This window comes from Cherax quadricarinatus, unplaced genomic scaffold (assembly GCF_038502225.1).
Source record: "Cherax quadricarinatus isolate ZL_2023a unplaced genomic scaffold, ASM3850222v1 Contig23, whole genome shotgun sequence".
Classification (NCBI taxonomy): domain Eukaryota; kingdom Metazoa; phylum Arthropoda; class Malacostraca; order Decapoda; family Parastacidae; genus Cherax; species Cherax quadricarinatus.
In genome coordinates, this window is record NW_027195049.1 from 525,505 (window position 1) to 543,346 (window position 17,842).

Here is a 17,842-nt window from a genome sequence, read left to right on the forward strand (position 1 = left end):
ATGACAGCACTTTTCCCCCAATGCCATGAGCTGCCACTTTCTTTAACAGTCTCTGTTGCAATAATCTATCAAAAGTCTTACTAAAATCTAAATATACAATACTGAATTCTTTATAGTGATCGACAACCTCAAAAGCTTTACTGAAGAAGGTTAATATATTACTTGGGCAGGAACGGCCCCTCGTGAATCCGTGCCGAGTATCGTTAATCGAGCTGTGCTTATCCAGATGGGTTCTTATATTGTCAGCTATAATTGACTCTAGTAATTTGCCTACAATTCAAGTTAGGTTTATTGGGCGGTAATTTGACAGTAACGACTTGTCCCCTCCTTTAAAAATAGGAATTACATTATCCATCTTCCACATATCAGACACTACACCTGTTTGAAGAGAAATATTAAAAAATATTAGTCAGTGGTTCACAAACTTCCATTTTACACTCTTTAAGAACCCTTGAAAAAAGTTCATCAGGGCCCGAGGATTTATTTTGCCGTAACCGGTCTATCTGTTTGATAACCATTTCGCTAATGACTGTGATATTGCATAATTTATCATCATCAGGCCCACTATAAAAATTAATTACTGGAATACTGTTAGTGTCTTCCTGAGTGAAAACTGAGAGAAAATAATTATGAAGAATAGAGCACATTTCATTCTCCTTGTCAGTGAGATGTCCAGAGTTATTTTTCAGGGGACCTATCTATCTCTAACTTTTGTTCTATAAACCTGGAAAAAACTTTTTGGGTTACTTTTCAAATCCCTAGCAACTTTAATTTCATGGTCCCGTTTAGCTTTTCTTATCCCCTTTTTAATCTCCCTCTTAATGTCAATGTACCGATTCATAAGACGACCCTCACCTCTTTTGATACGCCTATAAATTCCTTTTTCTGTCCTAAAAGATATCAAAGCCTATTATTCATCCATTTGGAGTCATCTCTATTCGATCTAATTTCCTTATATGGGATAAACGTCCTTTGGGCAGCATGTAGTGTGTTCAGAATGCTGTCATACTGATATCTCTCTTTGTTACTCCAGTCCACAGATGATAAGTGTTCTCTAAGCCCATTGTAATCTGCTAAGTGAAAATCTGGGATCATTCCTGAATTATCCCTACTATCACACTTCCATTCAATGCTAAAGGTAATGATTTGTGATCGCTTGTGCCGAGTTCCTCTGTAATTTCTAAATTATTAACCGGGGTTTCCTTGTTTGCCAAAACCAAGTCAAGCAGGTTATTTCCCCTTGTAGGCTCTGTCACAAACTGCTTCAAAAAACAATCCTGAACTACTTCTAACAAGTTTTTGATTCTAAATTCCCAGTTAAAAAATTCCAATCAATATGTCTACAGTTAAAATCTCCTAGAATTACTATGTTATCATGCCTTTTGGCCTTAATGAACAATTTCCTCCCACAGTAGTCTCCCTTGGTCCCTGTCTAAGTTTGGGAGATGGTATATCATGCCTAAAATCAATTTCTCATGCCCCTCTGAAAATTCTATCCAAACAGACTCTCTGTATTACTTCAGACCTAATACCCGTTTTTATGCGACAGTTCGACCGATCTCGGACATGCAGTGCCACCCTACCCCCATTCCCAATACTCCTGTCTACTTGGAACAATTTAAAACCCTGTAGTGTGTGACATTCAGCAGGCACGTCCCGATTTTTCGCATTGAACCGCTTCTCGGTTAAGGCAGATAACTGCACTACCAACTAATCTCAACTCGTCCATCTTATTCCTAGCATTACGAGTATTTGTATAATACAGTGGACCCTCGAATTTCTCATCCCTTTTTTGTATGTAAAACTAGAGTTATTCTCTATAAAATGCATTTCTTGTTAATATTTTTGGGTATCTGGAATGGATTAATTGGATTTACATTATTTCTTATGGGAAATATTAACAAAAAATACATTTTACAGAGAATAACTATAGTTTTACATACAGAAAAGGGATGATGAAATTCGAGGGTCCACTGTATATATTTAAGGACCTTCCTTTCTCTTTACCCTTCCTGCTCCTTTCTGTTATTCCACTAAACCTATTACTGTCCTTGTCACCTAATGCCACTGGCTTTCCAATATCCACCTCATTTTGCCTATTACTACTTCTCATAGTACGTACTCGTATTACTGCGCTGGGACTTCACTGTTTTCCCGCCAAAACCCGTACCACTAACTATTCCTAGTTTAAAGTCCTAACAGCTCCCTCCACTGCAGTTGCCAGTGCTCCCACCCCACACCTAGATAAGTGAACCCCATCCCTGCCATACACATCATTTCTGCCATACAAGAGGTCCCAGTTGTCAATGAATGTTACTGCGTTTTCCTTACAGTATTTGTCCAGCCAGCAACTGACACCAATTGCCCTGGACAACCATTCATTTCCAACTCCCCTCCTTGGCAGAATACCACATATGACAGGGTTCCCACCCTTCCTCCTAATTATCTCTATTGCTGACCTATACCTGCTAATCAGGTCCTCACTCCTACATCTGCCAACATCGTTGCCTCCAGCACCGAGACAGATAATAGCATTGCTCCCATCCCCCTCTCGTGATGTCATCCAGACGGCTAACAATATCCTCCATCCCAGCTCCAGAAAAGCAAAACCTCTGTTTCCTACTCCTGTCCTTCAAGCAAACACCCTATTCATGTACCTAACCTGCCTATCCCCCCCCCCAACAACAACAACAACATTCTTACCTTCCTTGGTGTTGTTCGTCACCGAGGAACGACACGTTCTCGTGTGTTTAATGACATTCTTGTGTGTTTTATGATTGTTCGTGGTTCAATAGGTTAAGGAAGTACTATCGTATTAGATTTCCCTGCAATATATTGGGCACCAAACATTCGTAGTTTTTCAAAATTCGCGGGGCTCTTGATTCCCTAACCCTTGCAAATGTTGAGGGAGACCTGTGTACAGTAGGGTTATTATTGAAAGAATTAGAGGTAAGACAGAATGTAGGATTCCAGATGAGCAAGAAGGTTTTTAGAGTTAGTTGGGCATGTGTACATCAAGTGTTTACCTTCAAGCATATGTGTGAACAGTATTTAAATAAAGGTAGGGAAGCTTTTATTACATTTATGGATTTAGAAAAGGAATATGATACAGTGGATAGGGGATCAATGTGGCAGATGTTACAAGTACAGGGAATAGGTGGAAAGTTACTAAATGCTGTATAAAGTTTTTATGAGGATAGTGAGGCTCACATTAGTGTGTGTAGAAGAGAGGGAGACTACTTCCCACTAAAAGTACATCGTAGACAGGGATGTTTAATGCCACCAAGGTTCTTTAATACATTTATAAATATTTTTTTATTTTTTTTTATTATCACACTGGCCGATTCCCACCAAGGCAGGGTGGCCCGAAAAAGAAAAACTTTCACCATCATTCACTCCATCACTGTCTTGCCAGAAGGGTGCTTTACACTACAGTTTTTAAACTGCAACATTAACACCCCTCCTTCAGAGTGCAGGCACTGTACTTCCCATCTCCAGGACTCAAGTCCGGCCTGCCGGTTTCCCTGAACCCCTTCATAAATGTTACTTTGCTCACACTCCAACACCACGTCAAGTATTAAAAACAATTCGTCTCCATTCACTCCTATCAAACACGCTCACGCACGCCTGCTGGAAGTCCAAGCCCCTCGCACACAAAACCTCCTTTACCCCCTCCCTCCAACCTTTCCTAGGCCGACCCCTACCCCGCCTTCCTTCCACTACAGATTGATACACTCTTGAAGTCATTCTGTTTCGCTCCATTCTCTCTACATGTCCGAACCACCTCAACAACCCTTCCTCAGCCCTCTGGACAACAATTTTGGTAATCCCACACCTCCTCCTAACTTCCAAACTACGAATTCTCTGCATTATATTCACACCACACATTGCCCTCAGACATGACATCTCCACTGCCTCCAGCCTTCTCCTAGCTGCAACATTCATCACCCATGCTTCACACCCATATAAGAGTGTTGGTAAAACTATACTCTCATACATTCCCCTCTTTGCCTCCAAGGACAAAGTTCTTTGTCTCCACAGACTCCTAAGTGCACCACTCACCCTTTTCCCCTCATCAATTCTATGATTCACCTCATCCTTCATAGACCCATCCGCTGACACGTCCACTCCCAAATATCCGAATACATTCACATCCTCCATACTCTCTCCCTCCAATCTGATATCCAATCTTTCATCACCTAATCTTTTTGTTATCCTCATAACCTTATTCTTTCCTGTATTCACTTTTAATTTTCTTCTTTTGCACACCCTACCAAATTCATCCACCAATCTCTGCAACTTCTCTTCAGAAACTCCCAAGAGCACAGTGTCATCAGCAAAGAGCAGCTGTGACAACTCCCACTTTGTGTGTGATTCTTTATCTTTTAACTCCACGCCTCTTGTCAAGACCCTCGCATTTACTTCTCTTACAACCCCATCTATAAATATATTAAACAACCACGGTGACATCACACATCCTTGTCTAAGGCCTACTTTTACTGGGAAATAATTTCCCTCTTTCCTATGTACTCTAAATGAGGTTGTAAAACAAGTAAATGCTAGGGTGTTCAGGAGAGTGGGGTGGGATTAAATTATAGGGAATCAAATACAAAATGGGAATTAACATAGTTACTTTTTGCTGATGATACTGTGCTTATGGGAGATTCTAAACAAAAATTGCAAAGGTTACTGGACAAGTTTGGGAGTGTGGGTAAAGGTACAAAGTTGAAAGTGAACATAGAAAAGAGTAAGGTGATGAGGGTATCAAATGATTTACATAAAGAAAAACTGGACATTAAATTGGGAGGAGGAGTATGGAAGAAGTGAATCCTTTCAGATATTTGGGAGTTGACATGTCAGCAAATGAATTTATGAAGTATGAGGCTAATTGTAGAATTGATAAACGAAAAAAGGTGAGTGGTGCATTGACAAGTATGTGGAGACAAAACATGTCATCGATGGAGGCAAAGAAGGGAATGTATGAAATTATAGTAGTACCAACACTCTTATATGGGTGTGAAGCTTGGGTTGTAAATGCTGCAGTGAGGAGGCAGTTGGGGGGAGTGGACATGTCCTGTCTAAAAGTAATGTGTGTTGTGAATATTATACAGAAAATTCAGTGTGTGGAAATTACAACAAAGTGTGGAGTTAATAAAAGTATTACTCAGAGGACTGAAGAAGGATTGTTGAGGTGGTTTGGTCATTTAGAGAGAATGGATCAAAGTACAATGACATGGAGAGCGTATAAATCTGTAGGGGAAGGAAGGTGGGGGGTAGGGGTCGTCCTCGAAAAGGTTGGAGGGACGGGGTAAAGGAGGTTTTCTGGGCGAGGGGCTTGGACTTCCGGCAAGCGTGCGTGAGCGTGTTAGATACGAGTGAATGGAGACGAATGGTACTTGGGACCTGACAAGCTGTTTGTTGGAGTGTCAGCAGGGTAATATTTACTGAAGGGATTCAGGGAAACCAGTTGTTTTTATATACCTAGACTTGAGTCCTGGAAATGGCAAATACAATGCCTGCACTTTAAAGGAGGGGTGGTTTGGGATATTGGCAGTTTGGAAGAATATGTTGTGTATCTTTATACATATATGCTTCTAAACTGTTGTATTCTGAGCACCTCTGCAAAAACAGTGATTATATGTGAGCTGAAAATGTTGAATGATGATCAAAGTATTTTCTTATTGGGGATTTTCTTTCTTTTTTGGGTCACCCTGCCTCCATGGGAGATGGTCGAATGGTTGAAAAAAAAAAAAATTAATAATCACTCTGGAGTGTTTTAAATGTGAGCTACCAAACCTGTACAAAATACGTATGACATTCAACCCACTCCTCAGCAATTATTATTTTTATGATTATCATTATTATTAGTAGTAGTACACTGTAGAACTATTTTATTATTATTATTATTATTAGGATCTTAAGCCATATGAGAACTTGGGATGTGGAAACAGGCAGTGCAGCGTCTCAGTGTCAAATATCTTGGTCTCCTTCCTATAGCCACTCCGTATATTAGCTTTCACTGTCTCCAAGACTACATATTTGTACAAAATTGCACTTTATATGCATCCCATAATACAAGATGTCAGCAAAAAGGAACATCTGGACTTCACCTCAAACAAGTGCCAAGAAACAAACACTCTCGAGCTCGAGGTGAAAATGAAGATTCTAGAAGAGTATGAAGCTGGTTAGAAATTACAAGTGATAGCTAATGACTTGAAGCTGGCACATTCTACCATTCCCACTATCTTGAAGGATAGAGATAGAGTGAGAGAGCCGGTGAAACCATCGACGGGATTTCCAGCCGTAATAACTGGGCAACGTTAGAGTGATAGAGACGCCCGAATAAATAAAAACTGACATGTATGGAGAACTATTAGAGGGCGTGCTAGGCTGCATGAGAGAGACAGGGACAAGGCACCAGCAATTTCTCTCAGTAACTCGTGCTTCACCATCATGTACAAATGCGTAAGCTCACAGCACTATAAAATATTGTATAATTATACTATTATCCTCAATAAACATTATCTACCCATCATAGGTATAACAAAAATAATGTACAAGCACGATAAAGACATCCAAATGAATAAAAACTGACATTACATAGAGAGGTATTGAACGTTAGAAAACCAGGATAAAACAAAATAACCTTCACCATAACAAAAAACATTACATGCCTCGAGGGTAGCAATACAAACTCATTCTTACCCTATGCAAAGACTGAAAAAGTGCATTTTTCTCAAACAAATTATTTTCCCACGCAATTGGCCATGCACGCATCTCCTGGAATATCTCGGAAGTAAATTGTCGACCTATTTCGCATTGTATTACTGTCGATAAAAACGGATCGAGAGGAATTTCCCGGCAAACGTAAAACTGAATGTTTCAATTTTGGGCAGTGACACTTTTCAAGTGTCAGTGAGGGGTGATTCCTCGATTGGCGACAAATCATTTACCGACGGGGTCTTGGGCCTTTGACTTTGCCGTTACTCGGTCGTTAAGTGAGGAGAAGCCATATTAAAAATAGGCATCAGACTTGTAAGGTCAGAGTGCTTATTACCAGTAGAAATACAAAAAAATACTTGATATTTCTGGTTTCTTCTCACCTCTTCCCAAGCTTGATAAACACCCCTGAAGCTGGCTGGCTGGCTGCTTGATGCTGTGGAAAGTGCCGCAGTTACCGTGAAGAACAAAGATGCCTCGCTTCTCTGCTGCCTTCCATATGCTCGTGTACGTGCATTAGTCGGGGCCAAGATTGTATTCGCATCCATAAACATACAACTTGTCTGAAAAAAATATGAATGACAAACTACAGCATCTATAATTAACATTATACAGAGCAGTAATTTTTCAATGAGAGCAAAAATTCAAATGTTATATAAACTGGATTTTATGTTTCAATGGACAGGTGGGGGAGTTATGGTTTGGATAGACATTCACACTGTCAAGTACCAGACAGCCCCACTTATACATCAGGTTAGGTTCCAGGCTACTGCTGTAAAGCAAAAATATCGGCAAATTCAAACATACTCCTTTTTTTTTTTTACTTTAAAATGCATATAAAAGCCTGACAACATGTCTATACTATAAAATACCGACAATATGAAAGTTAAGACACACGTGCAACATCTGGATATCTTTATTGTAGACGTTTCGCCATCCAGTGGCTTTATCAATACAGATTCTAGGACATAATAGGAAGACAGTAGAACTATATACAAAAGATGAGGTAATCAGTCCCTCGGCCTTTTGTATATAGTTCTACTCTCTTCCTATTATGTCCTAGAATCTGTATTGATAAAGCCACTGGATGGCGAAACATCTACAATAAAGATATCCAGATGTTGCACATGTGTCTTAACTTTCATGTCTATACTATCATATATTAAGTGAGCAATAAAACTAGGCCTAAAAAAAATACATATACAGTACACACATTACTTACCTTCAAATATTTTCATCCTTAGCTTATAGTAAGTGGTGAATATATTTATTGTAGCAAGTCTGAATAAATGAACAATGGTTATAATTGAAAACCACTGTATTAGTGAAGCACTGTAAAGTAGGGCCCACCTGTACACAAGTGAATGAGTGATTCTTCAAATTATCCTCCCATTGTAACAAATAACACAGTACGATTAAAAACGTGTCGCTAGCACGTGCGGTGGTCCCTCGATAATTGTAAGGCTCGACGGTCGTAACTCTCGAAAGCCGTAACGTTATTCTCGTTGAAATGTCGGCTCGCAAACATTCCTTTGTCTGGGACGCGTACGCAGGAACCCGAGCCGCCTCGGATTCCGTTCCCGGCTGGTGTGCCGCTGTTTATCGGTGAGTGAGGATGATCCTGCGAGATCACACGATGCATTTCGCGATATTCCGTTCCTGTTAGCACTTGCAACCGCTAAATAAATCACCATGGCTCCAAAGAAAGCTTCTAGTGCCAGCCCTCTGGTAAAGAATACGAGAGACGTATAATTCAAGAAAAAGTTTGTACGAAAATACATAGGTGGTGGTGGTGTTGGTACAGTGGAAACGGTTGTAATATTGGTAGAGGGTGGTAGTGATGGTGGTAGAGGGTGGTAGTGGTTGTGATGGTAGTAGAAGGTGCCTTCTTCAGTGATTCAGCAATTTACCAACTCCTCCAATGTTGTTGGAGTTATACAGGGCTACAGAAAACACTGCCACCTTGGCTGCTGCTTCACCACCATTATAGACGGCTTACTCTTAACGGCCCTTATACACCCAACAACAACAACACAACATCTCTCGTATCATATGTAATCGCTTATTTTACTCATTCTAGAGTATATTCCATGTGTCTATGTTATTAATATTGTTTATTATGTCATATCAGTTGAATTGTGATATATAAATAAGCCTCAGAGTTGATATTAGTGTCGTATTCTCCGACAATGAACTTGCCTCCCCTCCCTCTGCCATACACCAACAAAAATCTTCAATAAACACCCTACCTGAAAATTCCAAAACTGCAGACACATTCATCACCTTCAAAACTACCATCAGAAAACATCTTATCTCCCTGATACACCCTGTCAACTAATAATACGAATACCACCTGGTGGTTCACACTTACACTCACTCACCCATTTGACCATAAACAGAAATATCAATCTCAATCTCAAAATAATGAATCTTAACTAGTCAAAAGTTGGCCTGTGATACTCCAATACTGAAACTATGTATAGTGCCAAAACAAAAGCATTCACATTGCTAAACTCACAACTAGTATTTAGTCACTTAGCCATAATACCAACTTATCTCATAATTCTTTAACATTTTAAACCTAAGATTTAATATAAGTCTGCCCGAAATGCCTAGCCATGCTAGGCGTTCTAGTGGTACACTCTGTAATGCCTAGCCATGCTAGGTGTTCTAGTGGTACACTCTGTAATGCCTAGCCATGCTAGGTGTTCTAGTGATACACTCTGTAATGCCTAGCCATGCTAGGTGTTCTAGTGGTACACTCTGTAATCATTATTTTACTACATGTAAACCACACAATAACCAAATTCTGTAAACTCAGCATTGTAATCCTTATAGAGAATAAAGTTTGAATTGAATTGAATAAAAGATAAGTGTGATGTTAAATGTTCATTTATTCATTTTATTACTGCTTTACATTTATTTGGCACTCTTTTCTGCACGTAAATCTATATTTAAGCTAGGGAAATAACCCCTGAAATGACCTAGTCCTTATGGAGGGGGATTCCCCTTCCAAACAATAACCTCTCTTCCCTCTCAACTCTTCTCTGTCTTCCATTCATCATCAACAACAACAACAACAACAACCTTCAATAAAGGTATCTGTCATGTTCAATGTTCATTGTTTTGTGCATGTAAATCTATCTTTAACGTAAAAAAAAAAAATTGTTGTTGATACTTCTGGGTGTCTGGAACAAATTAATTAGATTGACATTATTTCTTATGGAGAAAGTGAATAAAAAAAATCTTCAATTTTGTTATCAAAATTGATAAGGGATTAATTACAAAAAACAAGGGACCACTGTATATGCATTCTTCAACTTGTAATCTGTATGATACCTGTACATATTGTATTAGATATTTTCAATAGCGTGTTGGGTCACAACCACTCGCCTACACTTACTTGTACAGTATATTAAAATTATATTCACTCACAATGGAATACAGTGTGAAGATCTTACCTGGATGATAGTGAAAGATAATATTGATGATATCTTGATATCATATAGTCGGACTTGAGTCCTGGAAATGGGAAGTACAATGCCTGCACTTTAAAGGAGGGGTTTGGGATATTGGCAGTTTGGAGGGATATGTTGTGTATCTTTATATGTGTATGCTTCTAGACTGTTGTATTCTGAGCACCTCTGCAAAAACAGTGATAATGTGTGAGTGTGGTGAAAGTGTTGAATGATGATGAAAGTATTTTCTTTTTGGGGATTTTCTTTCTTTTTTGGGTCACCCTGCCTCGGTGGGAGACGGCCGACTTGTTGAAAAAAAAAAAAAAAAATAAAAATCTTGATCTCCCCAGGTAATAGCTTGCTTGTAGTATGTGTTTGTAAATTGGAACCACGTATTCCTCCCGGCCAAATTTGCATAATCGGGTTAAATTCATGATCGTTACACCTGAATTTACACCTGCAATTAATGAACTATTTACTTTATGTAAAAATAAAATCACGTACTATATCACATTTTAATTGCTGTACTATGAAAAGTAGAATATAACAAAACCTATAACTATTTTCATTAATGGAATAACCAAGCTGTTGACACTTGACTAACACTTACGTATGTACCGTCTTGTAAAATTATAAAAATCATTATTATTTTACTATTATTATTAATACTATAATTATTACATAAGAAGGGATTCAGGGAAACCGGTTATTTTCATATAGTCGGACTTGAGTCCTGGAAATGGGAAGTACAATGCCTGCACTTTAAAGGAGGGGTTTGGGATATTGGCAGTTTGGAGGGATATGTTGTGTATCTTTATACGTATATGCTTCTAAACTGTTGTATCCTGAGCACCTCTGCAAAAACAGTGATAATGTGTGAGTGTGGTGAAAGTGTTGAATGATGATGAAAGTATTTTCTTTTTGGGGATTTTCTTTCTTTTTTGGGTCACCCTGCCTCGGTGGGAGATGACCGACTTGTTGGAAAAAAAAAAAAAATATTTTCAACATCTATATATAAAACCTTTTTTCTGCATAAAACAGCCCTTTATTATACCTTATTTATTTACTCAGTAACTACTATTAACTTCTATTTTTTTATATTAACATAGTGGCTGTTTCCAGAGGCAGGGTGACCCGAAAGAAATGAAGCGCTTTCGTCGTTCTTCACGCCATCCCTGTCTTGCCTACACTGCAGTTTAAAAAACAGCAACATATCAACACCCCTCCTTCAGAGTACAGACACTGTACTTTCCACCTCCAGGACTCGAGTCCAGCTAACCGGTTTTACTGAACCCCTTCACAAATGTTACTTTGCTCACATTCCAACGACAAGTCAAACCATAAAAACCATTCGTCTCCAGTTGCTATCTAACACGCTCGCGCGTGCATGGTGCAAGTCCAAACCCCTCACACACAAAAACCTGCTAACCCCCTCCCTCCAACGTTTCCTAGGCCAACCCCTACCTCCACCTTCCTTCCACTGCAAATTTATATGCCCTCTGCATTATATTCACCACACATTGACCTCAGACATGACATCTCCACTGCCTCTGCCCTTCTCCTTGTTGCAGCATTCACGACCGTTGCTTCATGCCCGTATACGAGTGTCGGTATGAAAATACCCTCGTACATTTCCCTCTTTGCTTCCACGTACAAAGTTCTTTGTCTCCGCACATTCCTCAGTGCACCACTCACCTCTTTACCTTTGTCATTTCTACGATTAGCGTCGTCTTCCACTTACAAGTCCACTCCCAAATTTCTGAATACATTCACCTCCTCTTCCACACTCTTTCCCTCAAATCTGATATCCACTTATTAATTACCTAAACTTTTGTTATCCTTATCACCTTGCTCTTTCCTACATTTCTCAGTAGTACCAGTAACCAGTTACCAGTGTCAGTAATGACTCACTAACAACTGTCTGTGTGAATCACTTGTTATTCATTGTTGCACCTGACCTTGCATGTTTTTGAATGCCGCTCACCCTTAGACATCATTCGTGAGGCAGTCTAGAGTGAGGGAGCAGAGATGGGCGAGCGGCATTCAAAAACGTGCCATGGTCAGCTGCAACAGTGAATAACGAGTGTTTCACACAGACGGTTGGTAGTGAGTCACTACTAACACTGGTAACTGGTTACCTGTATGGTACTACTGAGACGTTCACTTTTAATTTCCTTCTTTTACGTGCCCTAACAAACTCGTTCGCCAACCTCTGCAGCTACATTTTTAATTAAAAACTTGTTGCCACTGGGAGTTGGCTACATGTATTATTCCCATGGAGAATCGCTAAGCCTCCAGAGGTTATTCAGTAACTGACGAATAGCATGTAATTGGACTTTATACAAAATAGTGGAGGGTTGTTTCAATTCCTTAAATCAAAAGCCCTTCAAAATATCCACTTAGAGGGTACTTCACAATGCAAAGAAACACACACAGACACAAAAATAAAAATAAGAAATGCCCTATATTTTTAGTGTGTTACTGAGGTCCTCTTCAGCAGACTCCTGAAAAAGACCACTGCACTGAGGCAAAATATATGTATGCTATTCATAAGACAAAGGAAATCTTACCAGAGACAAAAACAGTAAGAATGGTAGACAGTATATGTACACCTCCAGTTAAAGTATTTATTATGTTTATGTTGCACTATTCTTATATTTTGTCTTATTTATTCCATGCGGGCTATTACATTCATTGCAAAGTACATACTTAACCTGCATGGGTCATATGGACCTTAGAGAATGGAAGGTAATCGGGTCTGATGCCAAGGGGGAACAAATATTTTAATGGTTCTGTTTATTACCTTCCCCATGGCCAGTCTCAGACCAGGCTTCCTAGCTTGAAGATAAGATAAGATAAGATAAGATTTCGTTCGGATTTTTAACCCCGGAGGGTTAGCCACCCAGGATAACCCAAGAAAGTCAGTGCATCATCGAGGACTGTCTAACTTATTTCCATTGGGGTCCTTAATCATGTCCCCCAGGATGCGACCCACACCAGTCGACTAACACCCAGGTACCTATTTGCTGCTAGGTGAACAGGACAACAGGTGTAAGGAAACGTGTCGAAATGTTTCCACCCGCCGGGAATCGAACCCGGGCCCTCCGTGTGTGAAGCGGGAGCTTTAGCCACCAGGCCACCGGGCCTGTGAATGTAGTGAATGTAAGCAGAGGTTTGCAATACACACCTGTCATTTTACCTGTTCATGAGACAAAGTACACAAGACACACCTGTCATTTTACCTGTTCATGAGACAAAGTACACAAGACACACCTGTCATTTTACCTGTTCATGAGACAAAGTACACAAGACACACCTGTCATTTTACCTGTTCATGAGACAAAGTGCAGAACATCAATCCAACCTTAGTTGTAATGCCTTAATTTGTTTTTTGTATACCTTTTTTTGTCCATGAACATAAGCAAATAATAATAATTGCTACTGTAGTCTTAAGTCAGGCTTAAGCTTGCCCAAAATACTACTTTGTATAACCATGGGTTTTCTCCGTGCAGAATCAAATGTTGCCTGTCTCTATACAAACGTTGCATCGTGTGGAAATTTGACCTTGATTTTTTTTTTAACATGTCAGCCATGTCCCACCAAGGCAGGGTGATCCAAGAGAGAAAAATACTTTCACCATCATTCGACACTTTCACCATCATTCACGCATAATCGCTGCCTTTGCCGAGGCGCTCGGAAATGGCAGTTTACATGTCACTCCAAACGGTCAACATCCCAAACCCCTCCTTCAAATTAAGTGCAGGAAATGTGGTTCCCACCTCCAGGACTTAAAGTCCGGTTAACCAGTTTCTATGAAACCCTTCACAAAATATTACCCTGCTCACACTCCAACAGCTCATCAGCTCCCAAAAATAACTTTACATATTTTTAACATTTTAAAATTACTAATCAATGCGACAGGACAGGTTCGAACCGATGAACTTCGACGAGAGAAAAGAGACCGAATGCACCGGGCTGTGTGGCCAGTGCAAACTGAATGAGATTCTATTTCACAGTTGTCTGACAGGATGGTAGTTCCTCCCTCGATGGCTGCTACCAATCTACAACCTGTGAGCATTGGTTCTATGGATTAATCTCCATTCTTTCACAAGCAGCAAAAGACCACCTGTGAAATGTCTACACTAGGCTTCACTTGTACTCTGCATAACCATGGCCTTAAACACAGACTCCAGTGTCACCTATTTCTGTATCAACACTGCATCATGTTGAAATAAACTAGTACATATAAATTTATATCTACCAACATAAAATGATAACGTACGTACGTACTTTCGTGAAGAGTATGCACAAGAGTGAAGAGCACGTCAATTTATGAAGAGTACGTACAAGCATGAAGAGCACGTAAATTTATGAAGAGTACATATGAGCACAAAGAGCACGTAAATTCGTTCGTGAAGAGTACGTACGGGCATGAAGAGTCTCTGGGATGAACAAGGCTTGTAGAGTTTCCTCCATGCTGATGCATCTTGTCCTGGTGGGAAGGTGATGCTGTGAATGTTTTGAGATAGTTTCTCTCCCTCACTTCTGCTGGCCACGATGCATGCTGTAACATAACAACCACTATGACAGAATTTGATAACACAAGTGAAAGCCAAATTTCAAAACATTTCTTAGAAATGGAAAAATGGTTGGCAAAAGCATTTCAGAATTTTGGGGGATCTTTCATCAGAGAAATTTAAAAAAAATATAGAAAAAGGTCACATACAGGAGAGAAACATTATGATGGTCCATCCTGCATTATTGTCAATAATCAAGACGCGATCAAAGCTTTGTCATAAGGCTCCTCCACTAAGTGCAGGTTACTGGCATATTGTTTCAGCCACAGTATTTTGATTTATTATTCTCCTTCTTTAGAAAAAACAAGAAAAAACACAAGGGTCTTACCAGAGGCTCATGTTGAGAACATTTCTGACATACAGTCAAGTTTCAACATAATGAACTAATAGGGGGAATTTTCCAAGTATCTTACATCAGAAAAACGTAAAACAAAACAAAAAATAAGTGGAAAAAGCACTGAAGTATGTATTCTACTGTATACCTAATATAGTACACTGCAGTAGCCTGGAACCTAACCTGTTGTATAAGTGGGGCCTTCCTGTACTGCAGTAGCCTGGAACCTAACCTGTTGTATAAGTGGGGCTCTCATGTACTGCAGTAGTCTGGAACCTAACCTGTTGTGTAAGTGGGGCCCTCCTGTACTGCAGTAGTCTGGAACCTAACCTGTTGTATAAGTGGGGCCCTCCTGTACTGCAGTAGCCTGGAACCTAACCTGTTGTATAAGTGGGCCCTCCTGTACTGCAGTAGCCTGGAACCTAACCTGTTGTATAAGTGGGGCCCTCCTGTACTGCAGTAGCCTGGAACCTAACCTGTTGTATAAGTGGGGCCTTCCTGTACTGCAGTAGCCTGGAACCTAACCTGTTGTATAAGTGGGGCCTTCCTGTACTGCAGTAGCCTGGAACCTAACCTGTTGTATAAGTGGGGCCTTCCTGTACTGCAGTAGCCTGGAACCTAACCTGTTGTATAAGTGGGGCCTTCCTGTACTGCAGTAGCCTGGAACCTAACCTGTTGTATAAGTGGGGCCTTCCTGTACTGCAGTAGCCTGAAACCTAACCTGTATTATAAGTGGGGCCTTCCTGTACTGCAGTAGTCTGGAACCTAACCTGTTGTATAAGTGGGGCCTTCCTGTACTGCAGTATTCTGGAACCTAACCTGTTGTATAAGTGGGCCCTCCTGTACTGCAGTAGTCTGGAACCTAACCTGTTGTATAAGTGGGGCCTTCCTGTACTGCAGTAGCCTGGAACCTAACCTGTTGTATAAGTGGGCCCTCCTGTACTGCAGTAGCCTGGAACCTAACCTGTTGTATAAGTGGGGCCCTCCTGTACTGCAGTAGCCTGGAACCTAACCTGTTGTATAAGTGGGGCCTTCCTGTACTGCAGTAGCCTGGAACCTAACCTGTTGTATAAGTGGGGCCTTCCTGTACTGCAGTAGCCTGGAACCTAACCTGTTGTATAAGTGGGGCCTTCCTGTACTGCAGTAGCCTGGAACCTAACCTGTTGTATAAGTGGGGCCTTCCTGTACTGCAGTAGCCTGGAACCTAACCTGTTGTATAAGTGGGGCCTTCCTGTACTGCAGTAGCCTGGAACCTAACCTGTTGTATAAGTGGGCCCTCCTGTACTGCAGTAGCCTGGAACCTAACCTGTTGTATAAGTGGGCCCTCCTGTACTGCAGTAGCCTGGAACCTAACCTGTTGTATAAGTGGGGCCCTCCTGTACTGCAGTAGCCTGGAACCTAACCTGTTGTATAAGTGGGGCCCTCCTGTACTGCAGTAGTCTGGAACCTAACCTGTTGTATAAGTGGGGCGTTCCTGTACTGCAGTAGTCTGGAACCTAACCTGTTGTGTAAGTGGGCCCTCCTGTACTGCAGTAACCTGGAATCTAACCTGTTGTATAAGTGGGGCCCTCCTGTACTGCAGTAGCCTGGAACCTAACCTGTTGTATAAGTGGGGCCCTCCTGTACTGCAGTAGCCTGGAACCTAACCTGTTGTATAAGTGGGGCTCTCCTGTACTGCAGTAGCCTGGAACCTAACCTGTTGTATAAGTGCGGCCCTCCTGTACTGCAGTAGCCTGGAACCTAACCTGTTGTATAAGTGGGGCCCTCCTGTACTGCAGTAGTCTGGAACCTAACCTGTTGTATAAGTGGGGCGTTCCTGTACTGCAGTAGTCTGGAACCTAACCTGTTGTATAAGTGGGGCCCTCCTGTACTGCAGTAGCCTTCCCTGGGCAGCTGTGTGGGCATAATGTCTATGCTGCACACCAGTACCCTGGGGCCCTTGAAGCTGTAACAGGGTTCCACAATATTAATCATAATGTATGATTTACATGTTATAGAATATTGTTAAGTACAAAGAAAGCCACTAACTCTGTCTGTCGTTATTTCTCTCACTATCTTTACTTGTGTACCTGTTAGTGTCTTTATACTGGTCGGCGTCGTAGAGACAGAAGGGCGTTGTCAATGGTGGTACACTTTGTCACGAACTCTCTAGATCCTCCAGGATCTGCTGAGACGTCACAGATGGCCAGCATCCTGTGTGGCAGTGATGGTGAACCTCTCTGTAATAAGCAACATCATCTTCATTATCATAATAATAATAATTAGTATGTGGTTTTTTTTGTACATGATTATCTATTTAGAGACCACAGTATGTCTATCAGTGGACACCGAGGGGAATGAGTCTAAATTTTATTTTGTGGATTATTACTATTATTATTACTATTATTATATTCAAAATAGGCACTAAGTCTGTATGTAAGGAACTGAGAAATACAAATAGGTAAGTATAGGCAGACAGAGAGGAAGAAAAAGGCTGTGGGTCCAAGATTGCTGAGTAGATGTGCAGACCAGCTAGCAGCACCTCTAACTCACATCTATTAGCAGTGCCTAGTAGTGCAAATGGCCTTCTCTGTTCACAAAAGGAAGAGCAGAATGGAAATCAACAACCACAGACTTGTGTCAGTTTTATTAATCACTGGCAAGATTCCTGAGACAATAACCTCACAACGAATGAGGATGAGTTTTTCCACTACCATTCACTTCCTTGTGACCGTCAATATGGCTTCAGAAAAGGTTACTCGTCTGCTGATCTG

The 17,842-nt window shown here is 40.7% G+C and overlaps 1 long non-coding RNA gene across 1 annotated transcript; it reads right to left on the reverse strand.

Annotated features, from left to right (window-relative positions):
* Window positions 1-2,875: 2,875 nt before the first annotated feature.
* LOC138851150 (uncharacterized) lies at window positions 2,876-17,531 on the reverse strand. Its single transcript, XR_011391018.1, has 3 exons — window positions 17,159-17,531; window positions 14,606-14,742; window positions 2,876-7,283 (listed from the first exon to the last, which is right to left on the reverse strand). It is a non-coding gene; the product is annotated as an uncharacterized lncRNA (long non-coding RNA).
* Window positions 17,532-17,842: the final 311 nt, after the last annotated feature.